Below are 15,946 nucleotides of genomic sequence, written 5' to 3'. Positions count from 1 at the left end.
TGAAAAAAAAAACACAAAGATATGAATAGTTGGCACTTGGCAGCATGGGGCGCCACTTTCCTTTGCCCTTTCCTTTCCTTCGTATCAGCAAAATAACCAAATTTCTGGTAACATCTCCAAATTTTCGATATAGCTTGTAAATTTGAAAAATACGAAGATTTCAGATAAATTTAGAAATATTTTATAAATTTTACATTTTGGTCTTTTTATTGTGTTTGGGCTTGCCATGTTTAACTGGAGGTGCCATGTTAAATCGTCTTGATTTTGGAGATAGAATCGACAATTAATATATATATATATTATAAAAAATTCTTTTAAAAAAAAGGTAAGAAGTATTGCAAAAAGACATAATCAAATAAAATTTATTTAACTTAAATTTAAAATATTTACTTGGTGATTTTTTTAATATTTCTGCTTTGTAAATATTTTGCTATTTTTTTTTTTTAATAAACTACTAATATATAAATCAAAACGAAAATATTACAATAAACTGAGGGGGTCAAACCTGACTCAGTCAAACCAGCAAAAGTAATAGAAATTTCAAACAGAATACAACTATTACAACAATGATTTACAGGAAGTAAAAACCACAACACAAACACTATCTAGTGAACCTGATTACAAGAACAAAACTAGATAGCAAAAGAAAAGTGTTGTGTAGATCTTCACAACCTTTAAAAATGGTGAATGAGTCGGCCACCAACACGAACCAATTCACGTACCAACAATTCTCTGTGATAAATCACATCAAACATAAAAAGCTCTTTCAAGCTAAACAATCCTATATCACTGAGAACCATAACTAAGTACAGCAAGACAGCAACAAAGTTGTGAAACATAACAAATATTCCAAAACCCATAAACGGCAGAGAAGAAAACTGTTGCAAGAAACAAGCTCAAAAGAGGTTAGCGGTGGAGCGGCCAGGAGGGGCATACACCACCCAAACCGGAACCTATATGGGTGGCCAGAAACAGCTATAAAATCAATTTTGCTATTTTATTTAGAGTAATGTCAACCTAAAAACTTGAAATGGAAAGTTCAAAACTAATGTTTTAGTTGATTTATTGAATAAAATTGATAATCATAATTTAGTAAATTAATTTTTTATTTTAAAAAGTTGATTTTTAAATGAAAAAATTATTTTTATAATTTCGTTACTATTAATAATTCAAAAGGCTTCTATTTAAAATTTGTCTTAGGCTTCGATATGGATTTAGTCGGCCCTCATATGACAGATAGATTTCATAGAGACTCTACTATCATTTTGAATACTTTTGATGGACTTGACCTTTTTGTAAATTCAATAATATTTACATTAAATTATTTGATATAAGAAAATTACAATCTCAATTTGTCAATTAAATTTAATTAATTTTAAAATAAATTTGCTGCAGATTTTCTTGCAGATAATGATTTATGTAGATATTGATTTATGTGGATTTACAATTACCTACGAAAAATTTTAACAGAAAATCCAAAACGGCAAAAAAAAAATCACATAAAAATCTATTTCCTGCAGATTTTTAGCTCAAATCCTCGTAAAAATAAAATATTTCTAATGGTGAATAATGCATAAAATCAAAAACTACTCTCACATTTTTAATTAAAATTAATTTTAAAAATATAATCAATTTTATTTTTTAAGAATTAAACACGTCAAAATCAATTCAAAAGTAACTAATGTTTCTAAAAATTACTTTTTGACTTTTACAAAAATAGAAATCAAATAAACAACATCCAACCATTAAGATAAAATTAAAATTCTGTTTGGTTCTTTTAAACATGTTATAATATTATGCTCTAAAGGTGGTTCGAATCTTTCAGTAGTGAAAAATATTTAGATTTTATCAAGTGAAACAAACTAAACAAACTTACTAAACATATATATCCATCCACATGATAACATGCAAAGATGTTTGGAAGTTCATTCAACTCTATGCAAAGTGCAAAGCGATGGATCAGAATAATTAAAAAATTAATTATTAAAAAAAATAAAAATTGGCATATCCAATGCATCCAACAGCAACAGGATACTAATAATGAATTGTATTGTCTATATATGTAACAGGCCTATGAGGCAGTCTATACTAAACAAAGTTCACAGAACTTAGCTGTCACAAAATCACCAACATTTACGACGCATGCGAACAAAGCCTCTCTTAAAATTGCAAAAAGAACACTACTAGTACTAGCAGATCTTAACCAATTACCAATAAATATATCTTGTTCAATAATCTTCAATCTTCTCATATCAAAGCATTATTAATTAAAAAAATAAAAACACAATTGAGATCCTCTCTATTTTTTAAAGATTTATAAATTGAATGAGAAATGCACATATTAATAAAAACATTTATATTTTTATACAGCGTGATATATAATGTCAAAAATTTAGTTCTTACAACACAATTCTAAAAACACTTGAAAATAAAAAGGGCATGTTTGAGTTTTATTTTTTAGTTATAAATTGTTTTTATAAATGAATTTGAAAATTTTATTTTGAAATAAAAAATTAAAAAAAAATATACTTTAGAAATGAAAAAATGATAAAATTAATAAATTTTTTTAACTTACTTCAATCATAGCATTTAACTTGAATCTAATTTAATGATTAAATTAACATTTTTACTTATAATCAATCAATTAAATCTAATTTAAAATAAGTTTAAAAAAAACCAACTCAAGTTAAAACACAAAATAAACAGCCAAACATTCCAGAAAAATAAAAAAAAATATAAAGAGCAAATTATTTCAAAGCAAAGGAAACAAAAACACACCCAAAAGAATAAAGAAACCAAAAATATCATACAAAGAGACCAACGACACCAAAAGTTGAGCAAAAAAAAACCTTTCTATATAGAATAATTGATGGAGGGAAAGCAATAGAGATGTTTAATGGGAAGGCTCGACCCAACCCACTTCGACTCATGTGAGCCAAAATAAATAAATAAGTTGAAGTAGGTAGGCTCAATTACTTCATCGGCAATAAAAATGAATCGGCCCAATCTTTAATAAGTCATGCGACTCGAAAGACCAATCTGATCTTTATTTCAATATTTTAGTTTTAAATTTATAAAATAAATGTCATAGACAAAGCTATGTATAAATAGAAAGTAATCTATTTTAAAGTTGAATAATTGAATATTATTTTTAATATCCATTAAATTTTCTCTTTAACAATTATTTATTTGATCACATTATCTTAAAAACATATATCCGTTTTCTTTTTCATTTGAAAAAACTTGTATGAAATCATATTTTAACTCAATTTCTTTTCAAAAATTAACTAAATTTATTTTTAATTTGTCTAAAGCCCATTGGGTGGACTGTATAGAAAAAAATAGGGTCATGGTTTTAAATTTTAATTTTATTAAATTCATATTAAAATATAAAATTTGTGGGTCGGTCTGATAAATCAGACTCATTTTAATAGTTTTAGAAAGCACGCAAGTCAGCCATCAATTGAAATAGGGTAGATAGTCACACAACTCGTCTTTATTTATCCAAGCACTCCAGTGAGTTATGTTTTCAATCTAATAGTAAAAAATCAATATTGGTTCAAGTGATCAAATTCATTTTCAAGACAAATAATTAATCAAACTCGAGTGAGGCTTCACCGACCATCTTTCTTAACATCAACTTTGAATAGTATTTTAACTAACAAACGCTTTCACCAAAACTGGGTTATAAACTTTAGGGTTAATACTTATTTTCACTCCTGCCATATGAGGTCGGTTTGAAAAATCCCTCTGCAAAAAAAATAGTTGCAGTACTAATTGGCTCAACAAATTTTAAAAGTTTCAGTTTATACCTTTAGCAGGCCACATCATCAAAAAAATCTGATGTGGCAGATTTTTTTTAAACTTTTTAATGAATTGTTTTTCCACCTCATATATTCCCCAATATAATGACCTTAATACCCTTAGTTTCTATATCCACAAAAAAACCCGAAATTTTTTGTACCCTAATCCATACTTTAGTTCTTGAATCTTCTTTCCATTTCTCTAAAGCTTGTGTTTTTTCTTCACCAAATTAAACCCACAGAATCTCTTCGAAAAATTCTTTACACTAACTACACAATACTATTTCAAACTATAAAATAATCAATTTGCAGGAAACTAAACTTCTTCAGTATCACTTCTTTCCATGTTGTTACAGTAAAGAAACAAAGTTTATCTCCGACAATTAGCATTACAAACCAACTTCAAATTTCATAATTTCTCTTATGCACACATAACTAATTTTTAACCCCTTTAATATCACATGCATAAACCAATTTGTCACAACAAATTACATATGAAATTGAAACAGAAAAAAAGTAGTATAAAACAAGATTTTGTTGTTGTTTCAGATCGCATCTATATCGTCGATAAAACAACCAAACTCGCCGACACGAAACGCCAGATCCACCGCCACATAACCGCCCTGACCACCTCCATCATCACCACCGCTGATACGCCATGGATCCTCCGATGTACTCCCTCCGTTGATGCTCCACAGCTGCCGTCGCAGCCCACAAGCGATCTGCCACTTTGACGAACCCTCCGGACAGATCCGACGTCACCATGCTCTCCACGCAACAACGCATCAGCCGCCAATCTTCGAGTCGAGCCACGCAGCTTCCATCGGCCAGCCACCTACGAGCGAAGCTTTCCTATCCGGTAACAATTCATGACTTTTTGGCTTACCTTTTATTGATGTTTGGTTTGGGTATTTTTGAGTGGAGACTGCACTAAGGTTATGCTTGTTGACTTGAGTGGAGAAAAAACGCAAGCTTCAGAGAAATGGAAAGAAGAAGATTCAAGAACGAAAGTATGGGTTAGGACACAAAAAATTCTGGGTTTTTGTGGATATATGAACTAAGGGTATTAAGGTCATTATATTGGGTGAATATATGAATTGGAAAAACAATTCATTAAAAAGTTTAAAAAAAAATCTGCCACATCAGACTTTTTGATGATGTGGTCTGCTGAAGGTACAAACTGAAACTTTTAAAATTTGTTGAAACAATTATTACAACATTTTTTTGAGCATGAGAGTTTTTCAAACCGACCCCATATGAGAGGAGTTTTTAATGATGATTATTTTGCCGATTGATAACACTTATACCGGTACAAATTAATGTTTTTAAATTTTTTAGCATGTGTTCTTAAAGCACAAACTAACAATTAATTTCAAAATAATTAAACATATTATATGTAATCGATATGCTAGTGGTGGAGATGGAGTACGCATCGGGTGAGATTGAAGGATGGTACAAGAGGAAAATGATGTGTTAGTGATTTTCTCGATGAGTGGGAATGTGCAAGTAACATTGAATTGAAGACAGTGAATTGACAAGTGAGGATGATTATGGCCACGCTATGCTCCTAGTGCAAGCAATAAGCATAGAGATTTAAACCTGCAAATAAAATTAATATTCGTTGAAAATCTAAACATGCCCGGCCCCCTTTTACTCCCACACTAGTTTTATTTCTTACTACAGAAACCAATAATTCTAGCATCGCTGACTTTCTGTCCCTCTTTAGTGGACTATCAATCTTGAATGAATTGTTTAACTCACAATCCTATCTTTCTTTCCCTAATAGTATGCTTTAAGAGTAGTCCCCTCTCTATCATACATTAATTTAACAAATGAATCATCCTTGTTTTCTAATTTAACTAGTAGTACTAGGGGTGGCAAAACGGGCTGGGACCAGCCGGGCCGCCCGCGCACCCGTCAAAAATTGGCGGGTTGGATTGGGATTTTAGGCTCGCCGCTTGCCAAAGCCCGCCCCGCCAAAACCCGCCCGTCATACCCACCCCGACAAAGCCCGCCGCTCGCCAAAATCCGCTCCTCCTCCAAAACTCACTCTTTCTTTAGTTAATTCTAGTAATTGCAATTCTTGATGGTTTATTTTATACATTTATTTATAAATATATGTAATATTTTTTAGAGTAAATTTGTTAAAAAATTACTTTTATAAAAAATTGTTTTAAAAAATAAGTGAAAAGTTTAATTAAAATGTAAAAAAAACATATTAATCTATTAAAAAATATAAATAAAAATAGGCGGGTAAGCCCGCCGCCTGCCAACCCGCCATCTTGACGGGGCGGGCATGATTTTGATGCCCATTTTACTTGGTGGGCATGCCCGTACAGCTCGTTTTTTGGCGGGCATAAGGCGGGGCGGGCGGCAGGCGGGGCGGGCGGCCCGTTTTGCCACCCCTAAGTAGTACCAGTAGTACTACTACATGTATTACTTTTTATTCAGCATGCTTTATTTTAAATTTATAGTTATGATAAATACAGTATTGTGTATGTAAAAGGAAGTACTAAAAAATGGAAAATTCTTAGGTGGACACGGACCTAAGAAATTGTTTTACACACAACCAATCACATAATTTTAATTAATTAAAAAATAAATTAAGAATTTTCTATCTCCTTCATAATCTCAACCACCCCATGAATCTAATTAAAAACAAAATTAAAATTAAAATTAAAAATTACTCTCTTCTTATTGGTTGTGCCTAAGAATATAGATTTATGGTCGTGTTCATGCAAGAATTGCTCCTAAAAAACTTGTTTTTTTATTATTATTATTATTATTATTATTATTATTATTATTATTATTATTATTATTATTATTATTATTATTATTATTATTATTATTATTATTATTATTATTATTATTATTATTATTATTATTATTATTATTATTATTATTATTATTATTATTATTATTATTATTATTATTATTATTATTATTATTATTATTATTATTATTATTATTATTATTATTATTATTATTATTATTATTATTATTATTATTATTATTATTATTATTATTATTATTATTATTATTATTATTATTATTATTATTATTATTATTATTATTATTATTATTATTATTATTATTATTATTATTATTATTATTATTATTATTATTATTATTATTATTATTATTATTATTATTATTATTATTATTATTATTATTATTATTATTATTATTATTATTATTATTATTATTATTATTATTATTATTATTATTATTATTATTATTATTATTATTATTATTATTATTATTATTATTATTATTATTATTATTATTATTATTATTATTATTATTATTATTATTATTATTATTATTATTATTATTATTATTATTATTATTATTATTATTATTATTATTATTATTATTATTATTATTATTATTATTATTATTATTATTATTATTATTATTATTATTATTATTATTATTATTATTATTATTATTATTATTATTATTATTATTATTATTATTATTATTATTATTATTATTATTATTATTATTATTATTATTATTATTATTATTATTATTATTATTATTATTATTATTATTATTATTATTATTATTATTATTATTATTATTATTATTATTATTATTATTATTATTATTATTATTATTATTATTATTATTATTATTATTATTATTATTATTATTATTATTATTATTATTATTATTATTATTATTATTATTATTATTATTATTATTATTATTATTATTATTATTATTATTATTATTATTATTATAGCTTCAAATGTATCTAGGAAAAGGTTGAAGAATTTTTTTGTCTTAAATTTGGAATTCAATTTGATCCTTTAATTTTTTTTAATTTTATTATCTTTTTATTCTGTAAATTTGATCATGTTAGTTGTTTCCGTCAATTTTATTAGTGAAAGTGAATCAATAAAATAAGATTACTTAGTTTTGTCGGAAAATATCACGTGGTTTAGACTAAGTTTGTGATCAATTTAATGATATAAAAATCGATCAATAAAATTATATTTTCTTGATTTTCTTAACTACATCTTCTTAGTCAAATTCATTTTTGATTTTCAAGATCTTGATTTTCTTGTTGCAGCGAGCCCTTTGAATCCATCCCTTCACCATCTTCTCTCTCAATCCATTAAAATTCCATAAATTCTCTTTCTTATTTATTTCACATTAGTCCACTGCAAGAAAATAAGAGATTAGCTACCAAAATTTTACTACAAATTATTTTTCTAGTTAATCTCAATTTAAAAAACCACTATCTAACTTCAATTATTTTCCATAGTTATTTTCCTAGTTAATTTTTATTATAAATTTATAAAATATTTATTCTCTTTTAGAAAATTCTTTTTTAATAAAAACAATAGCTTTTAAATCTAAACCCCAAACAAAAAACCTTTTTCTCCTTCATCGATCGATTCCTTCTTTTATTGAAACACGTAAAACCCTTTCTCTTTCATCAATCAATTATTCTCAAAATCGCTTATCTCCTTCATCGATTTTTCTCAAAATTGCTTATTTCCTTCATCAATCTAAATAACTACTTTTCCTTCCTTCAAAATCACTTTTTCAACTTTCGAATAAGTTGTCGAAATTGCTCATGAATTTCTAAAAACCTAATACTTGAAGTAAAATTTCTCTGATGAATCTCTTTCTCCAATTCACATAGTTTGTATCACAACAGTTCGATCATAACAGTTTGTATCATAACAGATCTCTGAAGAATCTCTATCGAGGGATTGCGGACCAAATTTAAGAAAGAAAGGTACTTTGATATTTGAAATCAGTATTAAATATTGTGCTAGCATTTTTCTGTTTCTGTTTCACTGTGGTGAAAGAGTTTATTGTTGTTTCAATGTCAGGCAACTTTTCCTACGGTACTTTCAAAGATCTCCAAAGAAGTTTACAAAAAACTACTTCTTTTCAGGCCTTGCAAGGTTATTTTTGTAAAACTATCATCTGAGGACTAATTTGTATAATATGATATGAGAGTTGAGCATTTAAAAAACTGAAATTATTAGTATTGTGGTGTTTTGACACCAACTGATCTCAGGTACATATTTTCTCCGATCGACAGTATCGACATTCATTTTTACTAATTCTAAGGTACGGTTGATGTTAACTTTAAATTTATTCTATAGCACTTAACTATTGTTCTAAAGGGTACTTAGTTGTTCATGACAGTGAAATCTACTTTGTTAAATACATGTTTGTGTTGTTTAAATTACTAAAATATGTAAACTGTCGGATGTTTATGGTGTTTGTTCATAGTAATGATTAAGGAAGTGAGTTACTGAGATGTGTCAGTTTGATTCCTTATGCAGAAGGTATGTATTATCAAATGATGTAATGTAATGTATTGCATTTTACTTTTGTCTTTAATTACTTTGTACTGAATAACCTGGTTGCTCTCCATTCATGATCGCACTTTCAACTTGCTCTTAATTCTAGGTATTGCCATTTCTCATTCCAATGTTATTTCTGTTGCTCTCGTTTTTCTTCCATAGGACCTTGGAAGCAGGTCATTCTTCTGTTACTGTGTTGAGTTTCTTTCATGTATTTTCTCTTAAAACTTAGCATAAGTACATTGTTTTGAGCTAAAAATGGTAATCTTGATTGTTTTATTTCTGAAATTTCCTAGAAGTCATTAATCAATTAGGTTGGATCTGTATGAATTTTTAACTATCAAATTCACTAAATTTCTAATTTCTTAACTTGTTCTTGGAATTGGTCTCTAAGTAGGTAATTTGATTGATACGATTATAATGTTTTTTGCGATTTTTTTAATTAGGCCTATTTAGTTTTGATTAAAAGTTATTACAAAATTTTGCTATAAATTAGCTTGAGATTTACTGTGAAATTTTGGCAGCAATATTCTAGTTGTATAGTTGGGGAAACATAACTCAAAATAGCCATTTTACTGGAACTTGGTTGTGGTTTAGCTAGAAACTTTAATATATTAGTTTGAGATTTGCTAGGAAATTTTGGCTAAGATAATTACCCACTCAGTCTATGCTACGGCATATATTGTAGCTAATCCTCAACAAATCTTCAACTAACTCTGTTTGATAGAGATTAGCTACAAATTAGCTATTGTTTCTGTCGTAGAAAATCACACATTTTCTTGTAGTGGTCACTAAAGCACAAACCTATTAATTCATGTGTGAAATGCTAAGAAAATGTGTTGGATGCGGTGATGGTTGCAAATTCATTGATTAGATAATGGTAAAATACATTGATCGCAAATTCCTTTTTGAGCAAAACTCAAGCCTATAAATAGAGGCTCCTTTTCTCATTTCAAACCATCTAAAATCATGTTCTGACACTTACATCTCTCTCTCTCTCTCTCTCTCTCTCTCTCTCTCTCCCCTCTCCCTCTCCCTCTCCCTCTCCCTCTCTCTCTCTCTCTATCTATCTATCTATCTATCTAAAATTTTATTAAAGTTCCTCTCACTAAATGTTTTAGGCTTTTAGCCAAATGCCTTTGTGAGAAAATTTCCCTTGTGAGGGAGGCATATACGTAATTTTGAAAAAGAGTAGAACTGTAAAATTCACAAAGGGAATCTTTTGTATACACTTTGGTTGAATACTGTCTACTTAGGGATTTATTTGGGTTATAAGCTCATCCTATAAAAAGCTTATATTTAGGGATTGTGTGATTAGTCCTAGGTTTGGTTGAAGATTAGTCAGTGTTAAAATCTTCATAAATTCTTGGTCATCCCGATTAAAACCAAGATAGGTTGAAGCTCAACCCGGTATTAAAAGTTTCATAAGTTTGAGACCAGCCCGGTCAAAATCTCACAGGTTTTTGGCTAGCCGAGTTAAACCAAGGTATCGAGCTTAGATTTTTTGAAACTTGAAGACTAATCGCTCTAAGGTCTGTGTTCGTGGAAATAAGACTAATTGTTTCAACCCATAGTTGGGAAGGAAGATTGGCCGCTTCACTCTCAACAATATATTGAAGAAAAGAAGCAAACACCCACATCCATCGTCTAATAATAATTGGTTAAAGATCAACCATTATTTCCTTGTATAATGGGGTTCGTGAGTCTTCCCTACTACAAGCTATAAACTATTATTAGAAACTTATAGAGGAGTATATCCTTTTAATTTTACCGAACCTCTAATTCTTGGTATTCCTCTTTTTCCTTAGCTTTTATCTTTCTGATGCTTTGTTTTTGAAAAATTATTTTAAACTCTGATTTTACTTGCCAAAAAATTTCAAAATCCTACTTTTCCAAACCACACAATTCAACCTCACTCTTGTGTGTGAAGTCCCAAGTCCAACACATTTATCAAAAATCAATATATTCAACGACAATTTACTCCCCCTCTATAAAAAATACAACCCATTACCCCTCATAAATTGACCTTCATAGTGAAAATGTAAGTGAAAAATTCATAGTTGCACACAAACAAAACACATAAATAAATTCTATCAATGTGTTGGTCCCTACAAACTAAACAAATATGCAATTTATTGATTTACTTAAAAATAACATGCAATTGGCTCCTTCGCGTTATAAAATAAATCTTACACATTCACAAGTCGCAACTCATAAAAAACTAGCAACAAACTTCCCAATGAAATTCATCTTCATAGGCCTCATATGGATGCCTTCGCGGGCCTTATATGCAACATACATATTTTCGTTCAATTTTCTGAAACACTAATCTCTTTTTGAGTTAAACTCAATAAAAAAATATTTTTTTTTACTTTTAATAAAATAATAATTCCATTTTTTAAATATATTAATAATAAATAATGTTTATTCAACAATTTCGCATCATTAAAAATTGACAGTAACAACTTTTTTAATTAAAGACTTTTTAAATATTTTTTAGGATTTTTCTTTTAATAAAGGTTATTTATTGAATAAAAAACAAAAAATAAAGATGGAAAAAATAAAACCCAACTCATCAAAAAGTTAGCAAAATCGATAGTTGGACATGTCAAATATATCTCTCAAAAAGCTTCTGAAAGAATAAATAGGACGTGAATTTCATCAAATGTCATAATCAACAAAAAAAATGCATTAACTAATTTATTTACACATGCATTTTCCTCTATAAAAATATGAGACATCTTGAATCTAAAGGAACATATAGTGTGTAAGGTATTCTTCCATTTAATTAAATGATGGCAATTGAAAATATGCACATTATAAAATACACGAATGATCAATATTGAGTCAGTTCAAGTCAAAGATTTCTCAAAATCTTCTTGCTAGCATATTCGATAGCAAACATGGTTCCACAAAATTCAACTTGAAAGAATGTATAAACACCAACCTTAGATTATCAAACTCTCAAGAATGTTCCTTAATTATCCCTAGATATAAGGGTGTTCAAAATTGAATTGACTAGATAGAAAACAGTTTACTGAACCGAACCAAACTGAAAAATCATATAAAATTGCATTTGATTCGGATGTGGTTGGGTCATTTTTTTAAACAAAACCACATAATTTAGTTCGGTTTGTGATTTGTATTTTACAAATTAAACAAAACTGCATTATATTACCAAATTTTACAAATCATTATATATTGTTTAATTTTTTTAAAGAAATCAACAAGTACTATATGTATATTTTATTGTATTCATTGTATTCTTTGTATAATATTTATTTTAACTTACATATCAATAAAGAAATAAAATATTATTTATTTATAAATAATATTTTTAAAATATTATTTATAAATAATAGTAATTTTATTCTTTTAAATAATATTATTTCAAATAAAATTAATATTATTTCAAATAATATTAATTTTACTTGAAATGAAATTGCTATATATCTAGTTTTGCTTTTACTTTTAATTTGTTGACCATGATAAGGTTAAGATCAAAATAAAATGTTTAACCCAGATCACTTTTGCTCCTCTTTATAAATAAAATGTAGGGTTAATAGGCATTTACACCCCTCTAATGTTAGTGAATTTTGCTTTTCCCCCCTCTGTTGCCAAAGGCAGATTTTGGCAACGATTTTTTTGAAAAAACCGTTGCCAAAACCTGCCTTTGACAACGGAGGGGGGAAAAGCAAAATTCGCTAACATTACGGGGGTGTAAATGCCCATTAACCCTAAAATGTAATAGTATTTCAAATATATTTAAGAATGTAATTTTTGTGGATTAGACATTACATAAAATTGTAATACGTAATTCATATTTATGCATCAGATTTATTTGGACAATTATAAACTTATTTTATGATAATATATGAATGACTAAACACAAAATTATGTTGTCTTATATATGTATATGTATGCCTCAATAAAAATCTTCTAAGAAATCGAACCAACTCAAACCGCATTGGTTTGGTTTGGTTCAGTTTTATTTTTAAAAGCCAACCGATCCAAACCGCACATTTTTTTCTTTAGCAGTTCGGATGACTTTTAGCGTCAACACACTCAAACCGCACTGTGAACACCCCTATCTAAAAATACTAACACAAGTTGATATTTTATTGATTTTTTTCTTGAAGCTCCATCAGTGTTGAATTTAATCCAATAATAACTAGGAAATATAATTTTAGATGCGGGAGGAGGTCGACACTTGTCAAAACTAGTGTTTTAAAACTCGTACGACTGATCACTCTGGTCAAGGATATGGCTCATTGGGTCACTGGTCAGGCCGAAGAGTCATTGGTTGAATCATATTGTTGATCAAATATATAAGAATAATAAAAAAATCTTAATTGACAAAAATTGTGATAATAAAATCTTTAGAAAAAAATTCTATAAAATCTAAATAACTTTTCAATACACATACCCTATTCAAACTCAAAAACTCAAAAACTTTAATAATCAAATTCATATAAAGTAAAGATAAGTATTTTTCTAAGAGATAGTAACACCAAATTATTACTATATATTCATAAATTCATATCTGTCAAGTACAAGTTTTAATATAAACCAAAAACAAAATAATAAGGTTTAAACCTTTAGCAAAATCACTCAAATCAAATGACAATGCAAAAATGTAACATTAAAATTGAATAACGATAATAATAGTGCAAATGAAAGTAGTAAATTCAGCCATAATAATGAAATTAAATAACAAGAAATAGTTTGATATAATAAGGAAGTAGATTGATTATGAGAGTGAAAAGTTTGAGGTGGATTAATGAACGAGAGATAGATTCTTAAAATTTTGAAAGTTTCATATTTTGAGTTGAGACATGAGGAATATGTTGTTTCATTTTCGGACTTTTTTTACTCTATAAAATTTGTAAGTAAAAAAATTCTACCCGCCGATTCCAACAAACTCACACTACTATAAAACATATCTACAACGAAGATATATTAGCACGACCATTTATTCACCGTAGTAATATCTTATTTTTTTTACGCGCATTATTTTTTATTAAGAAACATTTCATCAATGTTCTTAAATCCAACCAAGGATATAGAATTTGAGTGACAATCTTCGAATCCCAGCATCAACATTTTTCCATTTTTCAATAAAAATAAACGTGTGAACCTTAATATTTTTTGTTATTTAAAAATTGAAAGTATAACAACTACGATTGTTTCATTTAACTGTGGTTATGTGTTCCATATTTCACTACATTTGTTTCTTACAACCGTTGTAAAATTCTTTTCAATTAATAAAAACATAACAACCAATTTAACTCATTCATAACACACAAGGGTGCCTTAGCGAACGAGACTAAAACGATAGAAAAATATTTACCATCTTCATTCATTTATGGAAACAAATATCTTTATCCATCTTTGACTTACAGTATGTTACCATTATGTGTTTGTTGTTCATGTCTTGTTCTTTCTCTCCTTGCGGTAATGGTATTGCTTTTTGAAAGTTTATGTTCTTCGCTAGGGTTTCTTTTTTTGACATACTGACATTGTGATGTGCATTGTTCATGGTTTATTCAAATTTTGTGACAATAACTTCGTGTAGTTACAAACTCATCATTGGGTTGTTGATATGCAAAGAGAAGGAAATTCTTTTATCCAATAAGTAGACATTACATTTTGGATCCTCAGCATATGTGCCCACATTAGATAATTTTATTCCTCATTCCTCTCTTCTTCCACTTTGGAGGCCCCAGCAAATGTGCATACTCCTTCAAACTTCCGAACCTTTGAAGCTTCGTCAGACATTTGCTTCTCTTCCTTTGCTTGTTTCTTCATCATCTTGGTAATCTCATTCTTAAAATCTCTCTTTTCAGTCTTATATTGCTTTGATTTACGTTTACCCATTTTAAATGTAATGTGATCTGGATGGTTATACAAACGCCTATTTTTATAAGAATAAATCTTGGATAACGTACAATCTGCCTTGAAGACTATGCATCAAGAATCTGACTTTGACTATCTTAGATATTGTGGATAATTGCTTAGATTATTTTTGTTTCTTTAAACGTCTATTATGTTTTTTTTACTCAGATTCTCTCTTATCTCTTCTTTTTTTAATCTTCTATGTGTATATTCTTGTGCCTACTTCATATGAAGAACATCAAGAAGGAATACAGAAAAAATAACAAGTATTTTATATTCTTCATTCATAACTTACTATAAGTTATAATTTCTAAAGTTATTCACTCACAACTATTTTTATTTAGAATTATAAGTGTTTAAAGTCAAGACACAAAGAGACAAGACACCAATAGACAATATGATATTATTTCTAAGGTTATTCAAGTTAAAAAAACAAATAATATCACAACGGTTATTCAAACGTTGTTATAAGTAGAATAATAAAATTAATAACCGCGTTGCTATGATTCAAACCCTTGACATGTGAATTATTTCACAACGGTTGAAAAATTCAACTGTAGTTATACGTAGCACGCTATTTAACTTATAACAACGGTCACATGCTTATTGTGGAAACCAGCATACATACAATCACACCTTACTTAACAACGAACGTACAACCGTCATTATATGTGTTTCGGAACCACCACTATTTGTGTTTTCATAGTAGTGTCATTGATTCACTAGTTTAATCGCTGAATAGGTCGAATCTCATAGGTTTTTACCAGATCAATTGCATATTCGATCTTTTGACCTTTTTAACCCGCCATACCCTCTAATTAACAGTCTCGCTAGTCCAACCTATGAGATTGATTCAAGTATCAAAATATTCATCAAAATATTTAATAATTATAAACTCGTGAATTATAAACA

Source organism: Vicia villosa, linkage group LG6 (assembly GCF_029867415.1).
Source record: "Vicia villosa cultivar HV-30 ecotype Madison, WI linkage group LG6, Vvil1.0, whole genome shotgun sequence".
Lineage (NCBI taxonomy): Eukaryota > Viridiplantae > Streptophyta > Magnoliopsida > Fabales > Fabaceae > Vicia > Vicia villosa.
Note: the sequence above shows the minus strand (reverse complement) of the source record.